Source organism: Passer domesticus, unplaced genomic scaffold (genome assembly GCF_036417665.1).
Source record: "Passer domesticus isolate bPasDom1 unplaced genomic scaffold, bPasDom1.hap1 HAP1_SCAFFOLD_199, whole genome shotgun sequence".
Taxonomy (NCBI): domain Eukaryota; kingdom Metazoa; phylum Chordata; class Aves; order Passeriformes; family Passeridae; genus Passer; species Passer domesticus.
Genome location: NW_026989980.1, coordinates 23,846 through 42,931, shown reverse-complemented (window position 1 = coordinate 42,931; position 19,086 = coordinate 23,846). Strand labels below are relative to the sequence as shown.

Sequence of the window (19,086 nt, the reverse complement as noted above, 5' to 3'; positions counted from 1 at the left end):
GGACGTTCTCTGTTTCCCCCAGAGCTGGGGCCTGCAGGCACCTTGCTGGCCCTTGGCACAGGCTGTGCCAGCCAACAAAGCCCAGCAGGCCGGGAGGAGAGCCTGCTGGGCTTTGTTGTTTCTCAGCCAGCAGGAAGCTGAGAGAAGCCCCTGCTCTGGAACTGAGGCAGTTCTTGCACAAGCAAACAAAGATGGTGACTTGAAAAGATTCCCACTGTGCTCAAGGTTTGCCTCTGAAGACTAAGAGTTGAGCTGGTCAAGAATCCCTGGAAATATCTGGGAAATGGTTTTACGTCACTTGGTTGTGACTAGGTACAAAGTTCCCGTGGGAAAAGATCTTTGCTTAAGCATCAGGCTGGGTGTCTTAGGGTGTCTTAGTTCTTCACAGAGTAAAGATTACCACAGAAATGCCATTTTATTTTTTATTGTATAAGTGTAAAAAACTTTCCAGAACTGTAAAACTACTTTAAAAATACAAATGTATTCTGGAAAAAGGGATGAATATTTTGGTGATATGTCTCTACAAAAAATATTTCTAAATATTTCTAAAAATTAAAAGTGAAGAAAAAATAGGTTTGCCTTTTCAGGATTTTAATACTATTTTGTAAAGTCCTTAACTACTACACTACTCGGGAATAAATATTTAGGGATGTCTCTCTACAGTAAATAAATTTTAAAATATTTTTTCAAAAGTCAAATTTCTAAAAATGAAAAACAAAGAAAAATAGTGTCACTTGTTCTCAGGAGCCCCATGCTGCTGCCTGCCCCCGGGCTCCCCCATCCCCTCGGGGCCCCGCCGCTGGGCACAGCAGCCCCTGCCTGGCTCCTGCCTGCCCACACCATGGCCATTCCCAGCTGCCCCTGGGCACGGAGCTCAGCCAGTTCTGCTGCCGGGTGGGCTTTGCTGCTGCTACCTCCAGACACTGGGGTGACAGCTCCATCTCTGTAGTGCAAGAGAAGAAGGGGCCATCGCCTACCCTGGCGGGGCAGCAGGGCTTAACTCCAGTGTTGTTTAGAGGGCAAGGCCAGGGAGCTGAGGGGCAGAGGAAGGGATGTGTTGGTCTCAGGAGGGACTGGAGTGTGCTCAGCTGGGCCTGGGGTCTCCAGAAGAACTTGAGAATTGGCTGGGATGGGATGCAGGGAGATCAAAAAAGGGATGAAGTCATCTTGGGGAGACCCATGGGGAGAGCAGGTGGCAGTGGGATCTACAGGGTAGTAGGAGGTTTCCTTGTAGATGGCTGTTCTTGGGTTCCCTTCACAGAACAGGTGAGAGGGCTGTCCAGGCCCTTATGACGGCCAGAGGAGCAGCTCAAACTGTCTGGGAGTGAGGTGCAGCCACCGTCTTTAAACTCCTGTCCAGAGGTGCTCCTGTGGAGAGAGGAGGTGGCTGAGGCCCCAGCTGCCAGTGGCACACAGGGAGCCTCGTGCACAGCAGGGCCCAGAGCTGGCAAGGCTCCCCAGCACGGCTGGAGCTGCTGGCACAGCTGGGCCCAGCTGGACAGCTGCCCCTCAAGGCCCCGGCCAGCAGGGCACGGCTCTGGGCAGGGTCCCTGGCCAGGAGCGGGCCCCAGAGCGCCTCTGCCTTTCAAGGGCAACCTCGGCCCTGCTCTTTCTCCTCCCCACCTCCCTCTGCCTCTGCCGCGTGCCCCTGGGGCTGCTCTTGGCCAGGCAGCCTCAGTGGGAGCCAGCACTGACTGCTGCCCCAGTGGGCCCCCAGGACAAGGCCCAGCAATTGAGAGGCCAATGGAAGCACTGGGCAGCAGCAGAACCCTCAGCAGAGTTATTTGGACAACCATGGACTGGCCACAGCACCAATGCAGCCTCAGTGGGAATGCTTACTGTCTACATTAGACTTTCAAAAGAAACTCTTTCAGGGAAAGATGACCACTCACCATTTCTTCTTCCAGTTACACCAGATTCTGACACAGAACAATATGAGAGTAAGGTCCAACAGAAGCAGGGCTGCCATTAACCCTGCCCAGCAGCCTGTTCCCATATAGAAGACACTTCCGAGGCCTTCCTGGGCATGGGGAAGACGTGTTGTGGTGCTGGCTGCATCTGTGGGAGCAATGGGGAGTGTGAGCCCCTGCTGTGCTGCACTGCTGAGCTGGCAGCACGGTGGATATGGGCAGGACATTCTCTGTTTCCCCCAGAGCTGGGGCCTGCAGGCACCTTGCCGGCCCTTGGCACAGGCTGTGCCAGCCAACAAAGCCCAGCAGGCCGGGAGGAGAGCCCGGGGGCAGCGCAGCTGCTTGGGCAGTGGCTGCTGCCAGGGACAGGGGCCAAAGCCATCCCTGAGCAGCCACTGCAAGCCCTGGCCCTCCCTGCCCCGTGACAGCTTCCCCAGCCCCAGGGAACAGGCTCAGGCCCTGTCAGGACCCAGTGCAGCCCCTGCCCAGTCGGGAGCCAGGGCTGGCTCTGGCCCTGGGCTGGCGGCAGGGCTCCCGCTCGGGGCTGCTCCTGTGCCTTGGGCCTCTGGGCACTCAGGGCCAGCTCCGCAGCAGCTGCAGCGCCAGGGACGTTGCTGCAGCAGTCCCGTTTCCCCGGGGCTCTGAACGAGTTCCAGAGGCCTGGAAGCCGAGGCGCCACCAGCTTTGGCTGCTGCCGGGCCGGGCAAGGGCAGGCCCTGGGGGAAGAGCTGCTGCCACACAGCCCCGGCCAGGGCTGAGCCCGGCACAGCAATTACCTGCTGTGCCTGTGCCCATGTCTGGCATCGCCTTCCTTCCTGCAGCAGGGGCTACCCATGGGGAAATGCTTCCTCCAGGATGTGCCTCCTTCTGCACAGATGTTTGGCCCATCACTTCAGACAGGAAAAAGGACAGTTGGATTAGATGGAAGACTTCCTGATTTGGGTGCCGGCATCTTCAGGATGTCATGCGTGTTAAACATGGGGATAGGTTTCAGAAAATGTCTTGGCTTTCAGGGCAGGGTCAGGGCTCCCCTGTTTCCAAACAGCTGCCATGCCTGAGCCGCAGGAGCGGTGAGGGGATCGCGCAGGGCGAGGGCACACACGTGCATGGTTCTGTGCTGGCACCTGCAGCGATGCCCCCCTGGCCCAGCTTTGGGCTCTGATCTGGCAGCTCTCCCAGGGGAAAGGCCTTGACCTACCCTCAGCATCTCCCAGAGGCTCAGTCCTGGATGTGGGTTGGGAAGCTGCACCACCTTCACCAGCAGGTTCAGCTGCAAAGAAAGGCAGGACAGAAGAGCTCCTGTGGCACTGCAGGAGATCCTCAGGCTGCCCACAAGGCTCAGCCCTGGGGCACAGCCCTGGGCCCAGCCCCTTCCCTCTCTGCTCTTCTCTGTGGCTGCACAGAACACATGGAAGGACACATGGGCATTGCACAGGAGGAAGATGGACAGCTAAATGCTCCTTCCTCCCACTAACAGTGATCCTGTGGGATCCCTCAGGGCTCCAGAAGGGAGCAGAGGAAATTTTCCATATTCCATCAACCTTCAGATGATCTTAAGTGAAAGGGCAAATGTATGAGCTCTTGACACCTGCTCACTGCGTATTCTCTCAGGAAAGGTACATTGAGCACTTGCCTCCAGGATTTCCCATGAGTCTCAAGCCATAATCCAGCAGGTTTCCCAGATAATCCATGTCTTGTTCCCAACCTAGAAGTTTGCAAAGATCAGAACCATTTCCATGATGTGCTGGGATCCCCTTCTGCCTCAGGGAACTGGGCACTGCATATAGGTCAGGTAAGGCCATGGGAGCCAGATGTGAATGGACAAGGCCAAAGCTGCTCAGGGGCCTGGGGAGCTCTGGGCAGGCTCATGGTCAATCCCCATCCTCTTTGCAGGCCCTGTGCAACATCCCTGGAGAGGTGCCTGGAGCAGCCCAGGGCCCGTGGGGGTTCTCTCAGTCGCACAAGGAAAATGCTCCTTGAATCCCTGGGGAGAACTGCAGCAGGCAGTGCTGCAAGTATCCCTCGCAAACTCCCTCCTGCCTGTCCTCCCAGCCACCCTTCCTCCATCTGCCCACGGAACAGCTCCCACAGCCCAAGGGGACCCAGCCAGGCCCTCTCAGGACACGCTGGAGCCTTGCTCTGCCCCTCTGTCCTTTCCCCACCATGGGCACCCCGTGCAGTCACTCCCAGGTTTCAGGACATGTCTCCCATAGAGGGACCCCAGCAGGACTGCTCAGTGCCCTGAGCCTGCTCGGGATAATTCCTCTGGGTTGTGCCCTCACTTCCAGGCAGCAGAGAGAGCAGCTCAAGCCTCAGCAGGGCTCAGGCCCAGAGGCACAGCAATTACCTCCTGGGCCTGTGCCTGGCATCGCCTCCAGTCCTACAGCAGAGGCTGTCATGGAGCCACTGCTTCCTCTGGTAAACGCCGCCTTCTGCCCAGCCTCTCCATCCACTTCTGGAGAAAGGAAGAGGGACGGCTGGATCAGGTGGGGCTGTTCCCCACTGGGGAGGTGGTGCCTTCAGCAGCCAGTACTTGTGAAATTCATGGTTAAGGATCAGGAATCCACACAATTTTCTGGGTAGGCCAGGGTCCACTTTCATGATAACACCCGCCCTTAGTGATCATCCTGGAGACTATGAAATTTCAGGGGATCTCTGGCTCGTGGTGCAGTTTGGGCTCCCTGTCAGCTGATGCCAAATGCCTTCCTGCAGAGGCTGGGCAGAAGCTGCAGCCAGGTCAGCCTGGGAAACAGCCCTGCAGGGCGTGAAAGCAGCAGCGGGGCAGCGAGGCTGCCATGGATCCCTTCCCGCTGTGCCGGGCACGGCGTGTCCAGATGTGCAGCCAAAGGCCCCGGCTGCTGAGTCCCAGGGGAAGCATGAAGGAAATGCACCCACCTTGTCCTCCTCCCTGCAGCAATTCTTTCAGCATTTGCCTCATGTTTTTGGATGGCTCATGGGGTTTCTGGTGTCCTGTAGCTTTGTTCTTTCCCCTCGGAGGACCTTAGAGCAACAGAGTTCCATTTCCCAGGAACGGATCCCAGAAAAGCAGGGCTCAGCCTGTGGGGTCATCAGGGACACACTACTCACCCCTGCCATGGGAGCTGGGCTTTTGTGTAGGAATCAGCAAAGCAGCTAGACAAGTCCTCCCTGCAGACACACCTGGAACACAAGAGCCACAGAAGCTTCTGTCACCTGATTCCTGCCAGGTTCACAACAATTATTCCTTGGTGGCACACTGAGAACATACCTGACGGTGGCTCAGATAGGACCAACACTTTATGCAGCCAAGCTAATGGAGAAGCCTTCCCAGACACCTCATCTAGAAGGGAGCAGAGATCAGACTCATCTCCATGGTGTGCTGGAGTCCCCTTCTGCCTCAGGGAACTGGGCACTGCAATGGGGTCGGGTAAGTTTGTGGGAGTCGGACGTGAATGGATAAAGCCAAAGCTGCACAGCAGCCTGGGGAGCTCTGGGCTGGCTCCTGGTCACACTCCAGACTCTTTTCAGGCCCTGTGAAACATCCTTGGATGTAGGAATGTAGGAGAGTGCCCCCTAATTACAGAGTGGCAAAGCTAACCTTTATCCCCCAAAAAAGGAATGAAGCCCAGAAGTTTCTCCCAAAGATCAGGTGACAAGCCACCTCAAAGGACCCCAGAGGCTTCAGTAAAAACTCTGGGTCACCTAACTGGATAGAAGCCAAAAAGTCCCGCCTGACCCATCAGGTAGAAAAGGGGAGGACAAAAGAACCAAAGGGCTTTTGTGAAGGTGTTTATACCAGTGGCAGACTGCTGTACCTGCATCGGATTTTTCTGTTTGTTATTTTGCCTTTTATTAAACCTTTTTGTTTCTAACACTGCAGCAGAAGCCATCCTGCTCATTATTTGCCTCCAAAGGTAATAGCTGAGCTATCCTTGGGTGTGCTGGGTTCCCTTTTTGAAGGTTTATAACACCTGGCCCCAGAAAAAAGAACCCAGCACGTGGCGCCCGGACAGTATTTCTCCTATTGAGGAAGATGGTCTAGGGATTTTTTGATTACCTCCATCAAAATAGGACATTTTTACTTGGTATTTGTGTTTTTGAGGGAGCAGGCCTGCACCTGAGTTTTTTGTCCCTTTAAAATAGAAAACCCAGAAGAAGGGATTTGAGATTGAGAGGGAATCTCGAATCAAAGCCTCATACTGGTGAAGAGGAGGCTGTAATCGGAGACGGGACTGGAGCAGCACCGCAGCCTCAGAGGACTCTGTCGCTCAGCTCAGCTGATTTGTCACTGTTGTGACCCAGGACCTGGGAAGAATTTCATACCAAGAAGGACAACTGGAAAACTCTGGTGAGTGCCACCATGGGAAATCGGTTGTCTTTAGCTGAGCAGCATTTTTTTTCATATTTCAATTATAAGTTAGAAATTCAAGATATTCAGTTTGACAACAAACAGCTTAAAAAGCTTGTAAAATGGGTCTTAACAGAGTTCCCAAATTCAGACATGTCTCAGAAACTCGATCCAGACTTCTGGGATTCGGTCGGACTGAAATTACGTAACATGGAAAAGAATAAGAAGTCCAACTTAAAGCTGCGTCCAATATTCAGGACAGTCTTAAAATTTGTAACAATGGAAAGTGCAAAGCAAGCAAAGAATGCACACAAGCAAGCAAAGATCAGGGACAGGGCAGAATGCAGGCAGCAAAAGCAGGACCGGGAGGAGAGGAGAAAGAGGAGTTCTGAGGGGACCCAGAAGCCTTCCCTTAATCCAGTCGAGAACCAGAAACCCCGGAGGAGTGGCCGGGAGGTGGCCAGGCCAGCTGCCCTCCCCCTTCCCCACCCCCGTCCTGGGAGAGAGGGGAGCAGACCAGCACTGGCCAGGCTCCTCTGCAAACCACATCTTTCACAATCCCTGCCATACCTAAGTCCTCTGTATTCCCTCTGAAAAGCTGCCTTTGGCGCTCGAAATCGGTGAATTTTGGCAGTACAATGGAAAAAAGCCGAGCCGATTGTGTCCACTCTGAGAACAGAGGAGTTCATGGCAGACGCCATGATGGCCCCGGCCCAGCCCCGCCCTTCGTGGGCGTGGCTCACCCTCCTCCTCGGGCTCCCAGCAGTCCCTGCGTGGCTCCTCCCTGAGCTCCTGCCCATCAGAGCAGGGACACGCCCCTTTTGTGGGCGGAGCCTGGGTGGTGTCCCCGCCCCTGCTCCCCGCCCACAGCCCGGGAGGGCACGCCCCCTCCCCGCCGAGCGTGGGAACCGGATGTGATGCCCGGAAGTCACCCTGTCCAAGATGGCGGCGCCCATGTCAGACACCTTGCCGGAACAAGAAACAAATTATTCCTATGCTCCACAATGTAATTCCAAATAATCTAAGGAAGAGTTTAACACACAAGGAGTCACAGATACCTGGCAGAGGATAAGAAAGGATGCAGTTCAGGAAGGAGAGTGGGGAATTGCATCAAAGTTAAAAGTTTTTCCTGTGAGGTGCACAGCAGGTCCTGCACCGAGAGGGAGCTGGCAGCAGATCAGTTTTGCTGAGTTAAAAGAGATTTGCAGAGCCTCTCGTTTGTATGGTAGCGATTCTGCATATTTCAGTAGTCTTTTACAAGCCACCTTTACAGCAAATGTATTTACTCCACACAATTTAAAGCAGCTTTGCACATCCCTGCTGTCCCCAATGGAATTTTCTCTGTGGGAACTGGCATGGAAACGTTTGTTAAATGACCTTTTAGGAGGTTATGCAGGAACTCCAGCCACTGCAAATTTGACTATAGATCAGCTCTCAGGTGAAGGAGCTCATACAGATCCTCAAACACAAGCCCGGACTCTCAATTAACAAGTATTACAGGATATCAAAGAAGCAGCAAAAACAGCTTTGTTACAGGTTCCTGATGGCAACAAACCAGAACTAGATTTCACAGAAATAAAACACAGAATAGATGAGCCTTATATTAAGTTTTTGGACTGTTTGAAAATGGCATTAGAAAAGCAAATTCCAATAGACGGAGCCAGACAAGAGTTATTAAAATGGCTCGCAATTTCTAATGCAAACCCGAGCTGCAAAAAAGTATTAGGTGCATTGCCACAGGGTCCTGAGCCCAGCCTGACCCAGCTCGTGGATGCTTGAACCGCCTGGGCACCCCTGAGCCTGCAGCAGCCATGCAGGCAGAGGTGCTGGCCAGTGCCATCACAGCAGCTCAGGAAAACACCCCAAAGCAGCAGGAAAAAGCAGCAGAAATGCAAACACAAGCCCTAGCAGAGGCTCTAAGAGCATTCAGAGGTGCAATTGAAAACCAGCAGACTCCAAGGGACACGTGCCATTCGTGTGGCCAGAGAGGTCATTTCAAAGGGGATGTCCTGGGGCCCGCAGAAGGCCACTGCCCAGAAACAGTGGATGCAGAGGTTTCTGTCACGTGCTAACAGCTGTCACCCAGCACAGGGCTGTCCGTGCCATCTGCCGGGAAACGTGCAGCCCGGCACGGGGCAGTGGCTGCCATGACACAGGAACCCTGCACCAGGGGCAGAGAGCACCACAGGCCACCACGGTCAGAGCTGCAGCACGTCTGTGCAGGACTGCCGACCACAATGTCCCCAGGTGCCAGACTGGAGCTGTCCCCAGCCCAGCCAGTGGTGCTGACCAATGCCATTGCTCACACAGTGCCCACAGGACAGCTGGGGCCTGAACCACAACCACGTCAGTTCCTCATCGTGGGAGTGAGCAGATCCCATGCAGAAGGTTTTTATGTCATTCCAGCTGTGCTCTCTGTCACCTGTTCACAGGAAATTACAGTGTTGGCTTTGTGTCCAGACCCTCCATGCTTTTTACCCAAAGGACTGACCACAGCACAAGCTTTCCTCCTACCAGAGTCCCAGAACAGCACAGCTGCCATGGCCTGGACCAGGCTCATCAGCCGCGGGCGGCCTCAGCTCACCTGTGTGCTGCAGCCCCTCGGGCAGCCATCACCCTCAGTGGCCTGACAGATCCCGGAGCAGACGGCATCTGGCACCGGAATGGCCACAGGACTGGGCCACGGTGCCTGCGCTGGATCAGCTGACAGCTATTGGTGGTCACTGTGAGAGCTCTCGAAGCTCCCACTCAGGCACATTTGAGGGGCCTGCAGGTCGTGTTGCCACCACAAGACCATTCGTTGTAGGAGCTGATTTTGTCCTTTGGGGCCGGGGCATTTTGTCGCAATGGGGTGTGAGGTTAGAAACTGGATTTTAACAAAAGCTGTTGATGGACATAACACTTTAAAACTGACATGGATATCTAATACACCCGTCTGGGTCAGCCAGTGGCCCTTACCCAAAGAGAAACTTGCTGCTTTAGAGCAGTTGGTACAGGAACAGTTAAACAAAGGTCACTTAACTCCAACTTCTAGTCCCTGGAACACCCCAGTTTATGTAATCAAAAAGCCAAACAGTGGGAAGTGGAGGTTGTTGCAGGATCTCAGAAAAGTTAATGAAGTGATTCAAGAAATGGGTTCTTTACAACCAGGTTTACCCTCTCCTGTTATGGTTCCAAAAGATTGGAAGCTGTCTGTTATTGATTTAAAAGACTGTTTTTTCAATATTCCTTTGCATCCAGATGATGCACCAAGATTTGCATTTTCCATCCTATCCATAAATCAGCAAGCACCCTTGAAAAGATATCATTGGCTTTCTCTACCAGAAGGAATGAGAAATTCCCCGAGTATATGCCAGTGGTATGTTGCAAAAATACTTTCCTCAGTTCGTGCACAATATCCAAATTCTCTCATATTACATTACATGGAAGATATTTTAGTAGCAGCCAAGGACCAAGCATCAATGCAGGAGACAACAGATCAGGTCATCTCAGCAGTGGAGAAAGCAGGACTCGCTGTAGCAAAGGAAAAAATACAGACACTTCCTCCCTGGAAATATTTAGGATACAGGATGACAGAACAAACGGTAACCCCGCAGCCACTCCAGCTAAGGACAAATCCAAAGAAATGGAATGAAGTGCAGCAGCTCGTGGGGACTCTGAACTGGCTTCGTCCACTACTAGGCCTTTCAAATCAGGACTTGGCTCCTCTGGCAGACTTGTTGAGAGGAGACACAGCTTTAAACTCACCGCGAGAATTCAACAAAGAAGCTCAAAATGCTTTGGACAAAGTGATGAGAGCCATCCAGTCACGTCAGGCTCATCGGTATAATCCTAACCTGTCTTTTTTGTTTGCAGTTCTAGGAGAGAGTCCACAGCTTCATGGTTTGATATTCCAGTGGGATCTAGAGAAGAAGGACCATCTGATAATCTTAGAGTGGGTTTTCCTATCGCGTCAATTGGGTAAAACTATAACAACTTGCCCTGAAATTATTTCACAATTGATTATCAAGGCTAGATCTTGAATGCTTTCACTTGCAGGAAAAGATTTTGCAGAAATCTTTCTGCCTGTCACATCCATCTATTTAGAATGGTTAATTCAAAATTCAGAAGTCATGCAATTTGCTTTGGAAAATTTTGCAGGAAAAATTTCAGTCAATTGTCCCAAACATGAGCTATTAAGTTCATCTTTAAAATTAATTCATAAGCCTTTAAGAAGTAATGCACCCCTCGAGGCAATCACATTTTTTACAGACGGTTCTGGGAAGTCTAAAAGGTCTGTGATTGCTTGGCAAAATTCAGAGACAAAAAAATGGGAATCAGATACCGAGGAAGTAGATGGTTCTGCACAGATTACAGAGTTAGCAGCAGTTGTACGGGTCTTTTCAAAATTCACATTTCCTTTTAATTTAGTAACGGATTCAATTTACAGGTGTGGTGGTGGTGGTTGCAGGTGTGGTGGAAAGAGCAGAAGGATCTCTGCTGAAAGAAGTTTCTGATGATCAGTTATACGGTTTGCTTAAAAAGTTAATCCTACTTCTTTCCATTCAACAAGAACTTTACTTTGTAATGCACATTCGCTCACATTCTTCTCTTCCAGATTTTTTAGCAGAAGGCAATGCCATGGCTGATTTGTTAGCCGTGCCAATCCAGCACACACTTTTTAATGTTATTGAACTCTTCCTCTGTTGTTGTTGATTTAAGCTTCCACTCACCTTCCCTTCTTTTGGGTACCACTGTGCTTTTTCTTGATGTAATCCATTTAAAAATGTCTAGGGGACCTAAACTGATACTGTCCCATGGCCAAATTTCACTTAAGTGTGTCCCCCTGCACACTCAACAATGAGTCAAATTAAATTCTTTTGTACCATATTGATAAAAAAGATTATTTCTGTATATTTGTCCCTCTCTATCCCTTTGTCTTTTCAATTGCACTTCTTTCTCTTTGAATGTATCACTTTCCTTGTGGTTTCACTTCCTTGTTCAAAGCATACCCATCTTTCTTTCACAGGGCACTCTCCTGACATCCTCTGGCTTGGGTTTGCAATATTTTTAGCCAGCCCATATAGTTTATTTTCTTCTTTACAGGTTGTTAACTGGGAGTGATCGATGCATTTGGGATTCATGTCTGTGTGTACTCTGATGAGTACACGTACTGTATCTCCTCTATACAAGGGACAGTAACACTTCTCACAAGTGTTTCCTCCACTTCCTCCAAAGTGGGTGAGTAGTAGCATTGCTACCAGTGGGAGTCTGGTACGGGCTGGCCTCCTCACCTCTCGAACCACAGGGGTTTTCTCGGTGCCCAGAGAGTATTTCCTGGAGGTAGTTCCCAATCCAGTCTTGCCTCCCACTTCTGGTTTTCCCTTCTTCTGGAGACATTCTGCCATGACCTTTATTGTACTGACTCCCTTTCTTCAATTTGGTCCCAATTAGGGTTGCAAGGAGAGTGCTCTATGGAACAGTACCAGAAACTGAGATCTTATTTTGATTGTCATTCTTAGCTGAACAAAACTTGACCTTGTACTATAACAAACATTAACAAGCTTTAAGGATTTAAGGATAACAATGTAGATGCTTCCCGTGGGGGGTTGTGTTCAGGGTTGCGCTTCTTTTGCTGTTTTCCTCAGGACCAATTTCAAGTCTTTATTGTCTCTGCTGCCTATAGTCCATTTGCTTGCCTCATTTGGGGGTTGTACTGGACCCTTCACTGGACTTGCATGTGTTCACCCCCGCTCCTTTGTTCTTCCTGCGGTGTTTGTTGTAAGCAGCACCTGGAAGGGGCCCTCAAAGCGAGCAGTGAGTGGAGAGGTTTTCCATGATTTAATCAATACCCAGTCTCCTGGGTTAATACTACGTATTTTACAGTTCAGTGGGGAAGTTTGGGGAAGGTGTCCCTTTTCCCTTAGTTCTTCCAGGGTTGCTGTTACTGTTTCTAAGTATTTTTGCATTGTCATGCCCCCTTCTAGATGTTCCCAGGTACTGTACAGGGTAAGCAAGAAAGGCAGCCCAAGCAGCATTTCATAAGGAGAGACCCCTAGATCTGTTCTGGCTCTTGTTCTTATTTGTAATAGGGCTAGATGTAAACATTTGACCCAGTTCTATTGGGTTTCTAAGACCAATTTTGTTAAGATATGCTTTAAGGTTTGATTCACCCTCTCGCCCTTCCCAGAACTCTGAGAGTGCCAAGGGGTGTGTAACTCCCACTTTATTCCCAGGGCCCTGATGACTTGTTGCAGAACACTGGATGTAAAGTGGGGGCCACAGTCCAAATCAGTAAGATTTACTAGCCCATATCTCAGAAGAATTTCTTCCAAGAGAACTTTTGTCACAGTTTGAGTTTCTTGTGGGGAACACTTCAACCCAGTGGGTTAGGTGGTTAAGTATGACCAATAGGTGTTTATACCCTGGGGCTGGAGTAAATTCAGTAAAATCAACCTGAATACTCTGGAAAGGTCTTATGGCTAATTTCCTCCCTCCTGGAGTTGTTTTTCACATTACCTTTTTGTTGACTTTTTGGCAGGTTAGACATTCTCCTGTGATGGATCTGGCCATTTCATATATTCCTGTCCCCATGCAATATTTTAGGAAATGATCATATATTCATTGTGTTCCCCAGTGAGTTAATTGGTATATCTCTTCCATCACTTTCCTGGTTATTATTCAGTTGAATATTTATCATCCATCTGGGGTCCAGTACTTTCCATCCCCTGTTTTTACTGCTCCCATTTGCTCTATTTCTTTTAGCTCCTTGTCCTTGAAAACTGGAACCCCCTCTTCCTTTATTTTCCCCTGGTCTTTTTTTACCCTTAGGACTATGACTGAGTCCAGCATTTCAAAGGCTGCTTTTTTGGCTGCCCGGTCTGCTAATATGTTTCCTTGGATTTCAGGGGTATCCCCTTTTTAGTAGCCTTTAATATGGACTGTGGCAATTTCTTTTGGTCCTCTGAGGGATTCAAGTGCTTCCCTATCAGACTTTCATGTGCCAGATTTTTCCCCTTTGAGTTAAGGTATGCCCTCTCTGGCCAGATTTTTCCAAAGGTATGAGCTATCCCAAAGGCATATTGAGAATCCATGTAGATTGTCCCTATATCATCTAATAAATCAAAACCTCTCTTTAGGGCATATACCTCGCAGTTTGTGCAGAGCAATTTGAGGGTAATTTCCCTTTTTCTTTGTTTTCCTCTGCTTCAATAATGGCGTATCCTGATGCCCATTTTCCCATTACTGTTTGGGAGGATCCATCTATATACTGGATCCTTCCATATGGTAAGGGGTCTTCTTCTAGCTCTTCTCTTACATTTGTTTGCATCTCAATTAGCTCTATACAATTATGATCTAAATTTTCCATTTTTGGTTCCCCGGTTAAGAATTGAGCAGGGTTTCAAGCTTTTGAGGTGACAGTCTCTAGATTCTTGACATTCATTAGGGTTATTTCATACCTCAGGATTCAGCTGTGTGTTAGCCACTGAGGAGTTTTTGGCTTAACACTGTCCTCAAATAATGGGATGTGTGTACTGAAATCCTTCCATTTAATGTAGGATTTGGAGTGTCTTCTAATAAGGTAGCTGTGGCTGCCACAGCTTGAATAGAGGCTGGCCACCCTCTTGCAACCGCATCCAATAATTTTGACAGATAAGCCACCAGCTTCCTGCTTCCCCCCCAGCCTTGGGTTATCACTCCATATGCTATCCATTCATTAACATTAACAAACAGATCAAATGGTTTTCTTCAATTAGGCAGACTCAAAACTGGGGTTTTCGTCAATCGAGCCTTTAAGTCTTGGAACCGTTCAGTATCCTCCAGAGTCCAGACTACAGGTTCTGTCCTTGTTAATTTTTCATACAAAAATTTTACAGCTTGAGTATACTGATCAATCCATAATATACAAGAGCCCATTAGACCTATTATCTTTCTTAGTAAAAGTTAGTAATTTCTCCACCTTCACTTTGTGGGAAATTGTGGGGGCAAAAAAGTTCCAAGCAAAACAGGGCTCAGCTCAACTACAGCCCTCAGGTTTTGCATAGAGGATCTATTTAAAAAGCAGTGAAACATCATCCCAGCTGTAACTTTCTGTTGTTAAGGGATGCTTCAAAAAAAACATGCAGAGTGTACTTCAAAGTGGTCCTTAGATGAAAAATTACCCCATTTTGGAGCAAGCTTTAGATACTACAACGATGAATTTAATAACCTATCCTTTACTAGTCAAAACAAGAATTTGTTATCAAGATTCCTGCACAATTACCTTGGTTTACAAAATTCAAGATCCTTTATGCTTCCGTGCACCATCACTGACAACATCCAGACAATAAAAACCATGTTCCCAACTCCCCAGTGGCTGGTTTTTCATGTGAACCATAAATAAAGATTATTAAAAGGGAAAAAATCATTGAAGAGGATATATATTTAGAGAAACCTGCAGGAAAATAGGGGCAATATCAATTGTTTTGACCACAAAATCCACTAAATTATACACATTGTATACAAACATGGAGAGAGATATTAAATAAAAAGAAATTTTAATAAAAAGCACAGCTTATTGTTGGTTCTCTTTTTCCAAAGAAAGGTTCACTTCTTGAAAGCTGTGAGAGACATGTGATTTCTTACCCATTTATAGGGCTAGCTTTGAATTTTTATGTGTTAGACAGTAACTCTTCTGTAACTTTCACACACACGGAAAAAAATATATTTAGTTCCCCAAAACAACGACTTCAAACAAGTTTGCAACCACTCAATACATTCCACACAAAGTGCACACATGGTCAGACTTCCATTTCTCTACAGTTCTGGCCCAGATCAAAAAAAAAAGCAAAACATGCACTGAAATCTGTCAAAGTTTCATCCGAGTTGAAGTACAATTGTGCCGAGTTGCTGTCCGAGGTTTTTTCTCTACTCCCCCGGGCGGGGGAGGAGGCTGCACCGGCCGAGCTGTGGCACAGCAACTGACAGCCGGGGGGGCACTGCCCAGATGCGCCGGGGGCGTCCGGGCAGCGCCTCAGCAGGAGGCAGCAGTGATCAGCAAGAAGGCGAAGTAGAAAAGAGGGACCCGAATCAGGGCAAAGTCCAGAGTGCTTTAATGTCTCCAGGGAACGCCAGCCGAGTCGGGACCACGAGGCAGGGGTACAGCCGATTAGAAAGGGACGGAACATAGAACATTTCAACCAATGAGAGAGAACTTGGGAGGGAACAAACTCGTGACAAATATGCCGGCTCGCCAATAGGGAATGCGACAGGGAGGGACCCTTGTTCCCGATCCAGTCACCCACCGAGGAGGGGAGAACTTTCTGGAAATAGGGAAAGGGACAGTGGCTGATGGACAGGAACTCAGGGAGGGATTGACAGAGGGTAACCAGGGGAACAGGGGTGGAGACAAAAAACTGACACTCTCAAAAGGAGGGGCTGCCAGGGGGGGTGGGGGGGGGGGAACCCTAGGACCGAACCGTTATAACTTTAGGGGGAAACGGAAGAAACCAAATGAACCCTGCACCACAACACAATTGCAATAGTCATCAGATATTTAAAGATATTTAAAAGTCATATGCAGTACACAGTTACTTCTTAATTATTTTGTGGAAGATTGCTGATATATTCACTTGATCTTATTTAAGTTAATCCAAATTCCAGTGCACTGATTGTATGCTATAATGTGTATCATTGAAAATATTTCTGAAAAACCTCTGAATTAAAAACAATTTCATCTGGTTTTAAAATGCTTTCACAAAAATGTACACCATGTCCTTGGCTAACAACAACAGTTAAAAGGCATAAAGAAACTGATAACTTTTTTATTATCTATGTGCCCATGAAACAAAAGTGCAGGACATCTGGAACAAGCTGGATACTATCTGAACCTGGGGTTTGGATAAACCCCTCATAGCAAGTGAAGGCACATGAAAACCATGGACCTAAAGACATACCATACTCTGAAATTTTCCAAAATTTTGACGTTGAGAGCTGCATTACAGCCACATACACTGCTTAAAATTCAACAGTCTATGATAAAAAGATGACTTTACACTAAGAAAATTTACTCTTCATGGTAAAACCACAAGTGTTTAATTCCTTAAAATTTACTCTTCATGACAAAACCACAAGTGTTTCATTGACCATATTCTTTGGCTGTGGGTACTTGTCCTTTACCTCTCCTAAAGTTTGTCCCAGCTACCTTCCACAAACTACTACCCCATCATCCCCACCACACAGAGGCAGCCCAGTTGCCCACTGCTAAATAGATATTTATACATAGACAACACGAGGAGAAAGGCCAGTCCACATGCTGTGGTTCTTGTTTCCATGTGAAGTTTAATATGATGATGGTTTCCATTTTTAGAGGGCAATTTTCTGAACTGATAGGCAGATCTGAATCATCTGTAAATAACAGTGTCTTCAGCTTGGCATCAGCTCTCTTCTCTGCAGCACTAACCTTTGTTCTTGCCCTAATGACTTCTCAGCCATAGTTTTCCCCAGACTCTAATAATGCTAAATTTAGATCACAACAGATATTTTTTATTATATTCTCTGGCATCTTTGCACTACAACCATTGCCTTACATTAGCTGCACTTTTTTAGCTCCACTGCTTTTACTCCCATAGCTCTTTTTCCAAGAGTGCTCTAACAACTAATTATGTGAGCTAACAGATAAGAAAAAAGTACTTATTTTTTTCAGACCCTCATGTGAATATAATCATATTGTTAAGTAGATTTTACCTACTTTCATCCACATATTTATTTTGAAAAGTAACTGAAATGGGATAGTTTAGTCTTCATTATCATACAGGATCAAAAACTTAAATACAGCAGATTTTTATTTTAGACTGGAAAATAAAATTTAAAAAAAGGCAAAAAACCCAGCAACAACAACCCAACATGGGAATAAGAAAACACTGGAAATCAAAAATACTCCATAGGCAAATGTAGTGAACCTTAGGAGTTTTTGACATATATTAAATTGTTAAAAAAAATTAAAAAAAGCTTGACCAAAACATTGTTTCCAATTTGTGGAATTAAGTCAGATGCAAAGAGCACTGAAGTCAAAGCTTCTTTTTGACATACTTCAAGGGGCTCTGAATTAGACTGTAAGTAATAACCTGCTTCAACTTTAGTTTCATGTTATTTTGTACATTTAAGCTATTCAACATCCATAATTCTTTGATAATGACAGTTCCGCTTTCTTAGGAATGACTGATTTTTAGTCGACATCTGTGTTCCTTCCTAAACCTACCACAGTAAAAGAACTACTTTTCAGCTTGGTCTAACTGGACAATTTTTTTGAGAAAATTATGTAACACAGGCCCAGCATGGAATTCTTTTAACATGAGAGGCCTAAAAATAAGCAAAGTCTTCAGACTTTACAAGGTCCCCTGGGTGCTGTGGTGGGGGGAACAATCATCACTGATGACCTGTAGTAAGACCTGAGCCTACTCAAGCCCATAAACCTGTTGATGGACCTGTTCCCATTTCTCCTCTTCCCACCACAGCCATGCCTGACATGGACAAAGTCCCAGCCAGCACCCACAAGGACACCGTCCCCAAGTGAGGGGAGTGGGGCACGCAGAACTCACCGATTGTGAGGTCACGGGCACATCTCCAGGGAGGCCTGAGGTATAACCGTTGCTGTACATCAACATTGCACTCAGAGCTGAGGACAGGATCCCGAGAGGGAGCTTGCCCAAGGCTGCTGAGCGAGTTTTGGTGTCTCTGAGACATCTCTCTTCACTCAAGGAAGGATTGGAAGGCTTTGTCAGGAGGAGAAAGGCCGGCAGTGCTGTGGCACAGACCGTCCAGGCATTCCTCCGTACCCACAATGGTGCAGCAGAACGCTGCTAAGAAGCGTCCCCCTGGCAAGGAGCGAGGTGAGAGCCAAGTCTCCCTCCCCACAGATGGCAGAGGGGGAGCGGCCAAGAGCAGCAGAAAGGGGAAACAGGAGATCCACAGAATCACCCCAGAGTAGAGGCCCTCCTCTCATGGGCCAGAGGAGCCAGGCTGGGCTGTGGGCACCGGCACTTCCCCTGCCCTTTAGCCAGCCAGCAGGGCCTTGGGGACAATGCTGCAGGGACATTTCCTGAGCTCTACAAGGTGCTCACTCCCCCTGCCCTCTCTCTCTCTCCCCAATGCACACCGTGTCACCGGGCAGAGGCAGACGCAGAGAGCGGCAGCTGCCTCTCCGGACATGCCAGGCCGGACCAGGCTCGTCGCCGTTCATGGAGACAGCAAGCACAAGACTCGGGCAGCCAGAAAGGAAAACGCATCCGGCTCAACCGCGTGCCACTGCTGCGTGCTGAGACCAGCAGCCCCAGCACCGCCCCTCAGGCGGTGTCAGGGCAGTCCCAGGCCGTGGGGCTGGTCACCAGCAGCAGCTTGCCCTGCCGAAAGCAGGGCCTGAAGCGAGGCCACCCACGGGGAGACACGGAGCCTCAGGCACCCAAGAGCCCACTGGCAAAGCGCCGCAGGTTGGAGGATGGTCCAGCCCCTCAGGAGGTGTCAGGGTGGTCCCAGGCCGTGGGGCTGGTCACCAGCAGCAGCTTGCCCTGCCGAAAGCAGGGCCTGAAGCGAGGCCACCCACGGGGAGACACGGATCCTCAGGCACCCAAGAGCCCACTGGCAAAGCACCGCAGGTTGGAGGATGGTCCAGCCCAGAGTGCTGGTACCACCAGCCAGGTGGCATTGAGGCTGTCCCAGAAATCTCAGTCATCCAGGAAACAAACAGCCCCATACATACCCCCCTGGATCTTGCCCCGCTCCCAATCCGGGCCAATTCGTGTGAGGTACGTCTTGCGGCGGCAGCGGCGAGATAAAAAGCCCTACAGTCGGCCTGAAAACCAGGGCAGGACCAGACGAGCACCCACCCCTGTT

The 19,086-nt window shown here is 48.9% G+C and overlaps 1 long non-coding RNA gene across 3 annotated transcripts; it reads right to left on the bottom strand.

Annotated features, from left to right (window-relative positions):
• Positions 1 to 898: 898 nt before the first annotated feature.
• On the bottom strand, positions 899 to 18,072 carry LOC135292095 (uncharacterized). Of its 3 annotated transcripts, none has more exons than XR_010354633.1 (7): positions 17,796 to 18,072; positions 4,998 to 5,069; positions 4,806 to 4,910; positions 4,258 to 4,365; positions 2,687 to 3,615; positions 1,893 to 2,058; positions 899 to 1,368 (listed from the first exon to the last, which is right to left on the bottom strand). It is a non-coding gene; the product is annotated as an uncharacterized LOC135292095 (long non-coding RNA). The 3 variants fall into 3 exon arrangements; XR_010354632.1 differs by lacking the exon at positions 17,796 to 18,072 and adding an exon at positions 6,808 to 6,937 and having other exon boundaries at positions 4,998 to 5,229; XR_010354631.1 differs by lacking the exon at positions 17,796 to 18,072 and adding an exon at positions 6,808 to 6,937.
• Between the last annotated feature and the right edge of the window lie 1,014 nt (positions 18,073 to 19,086).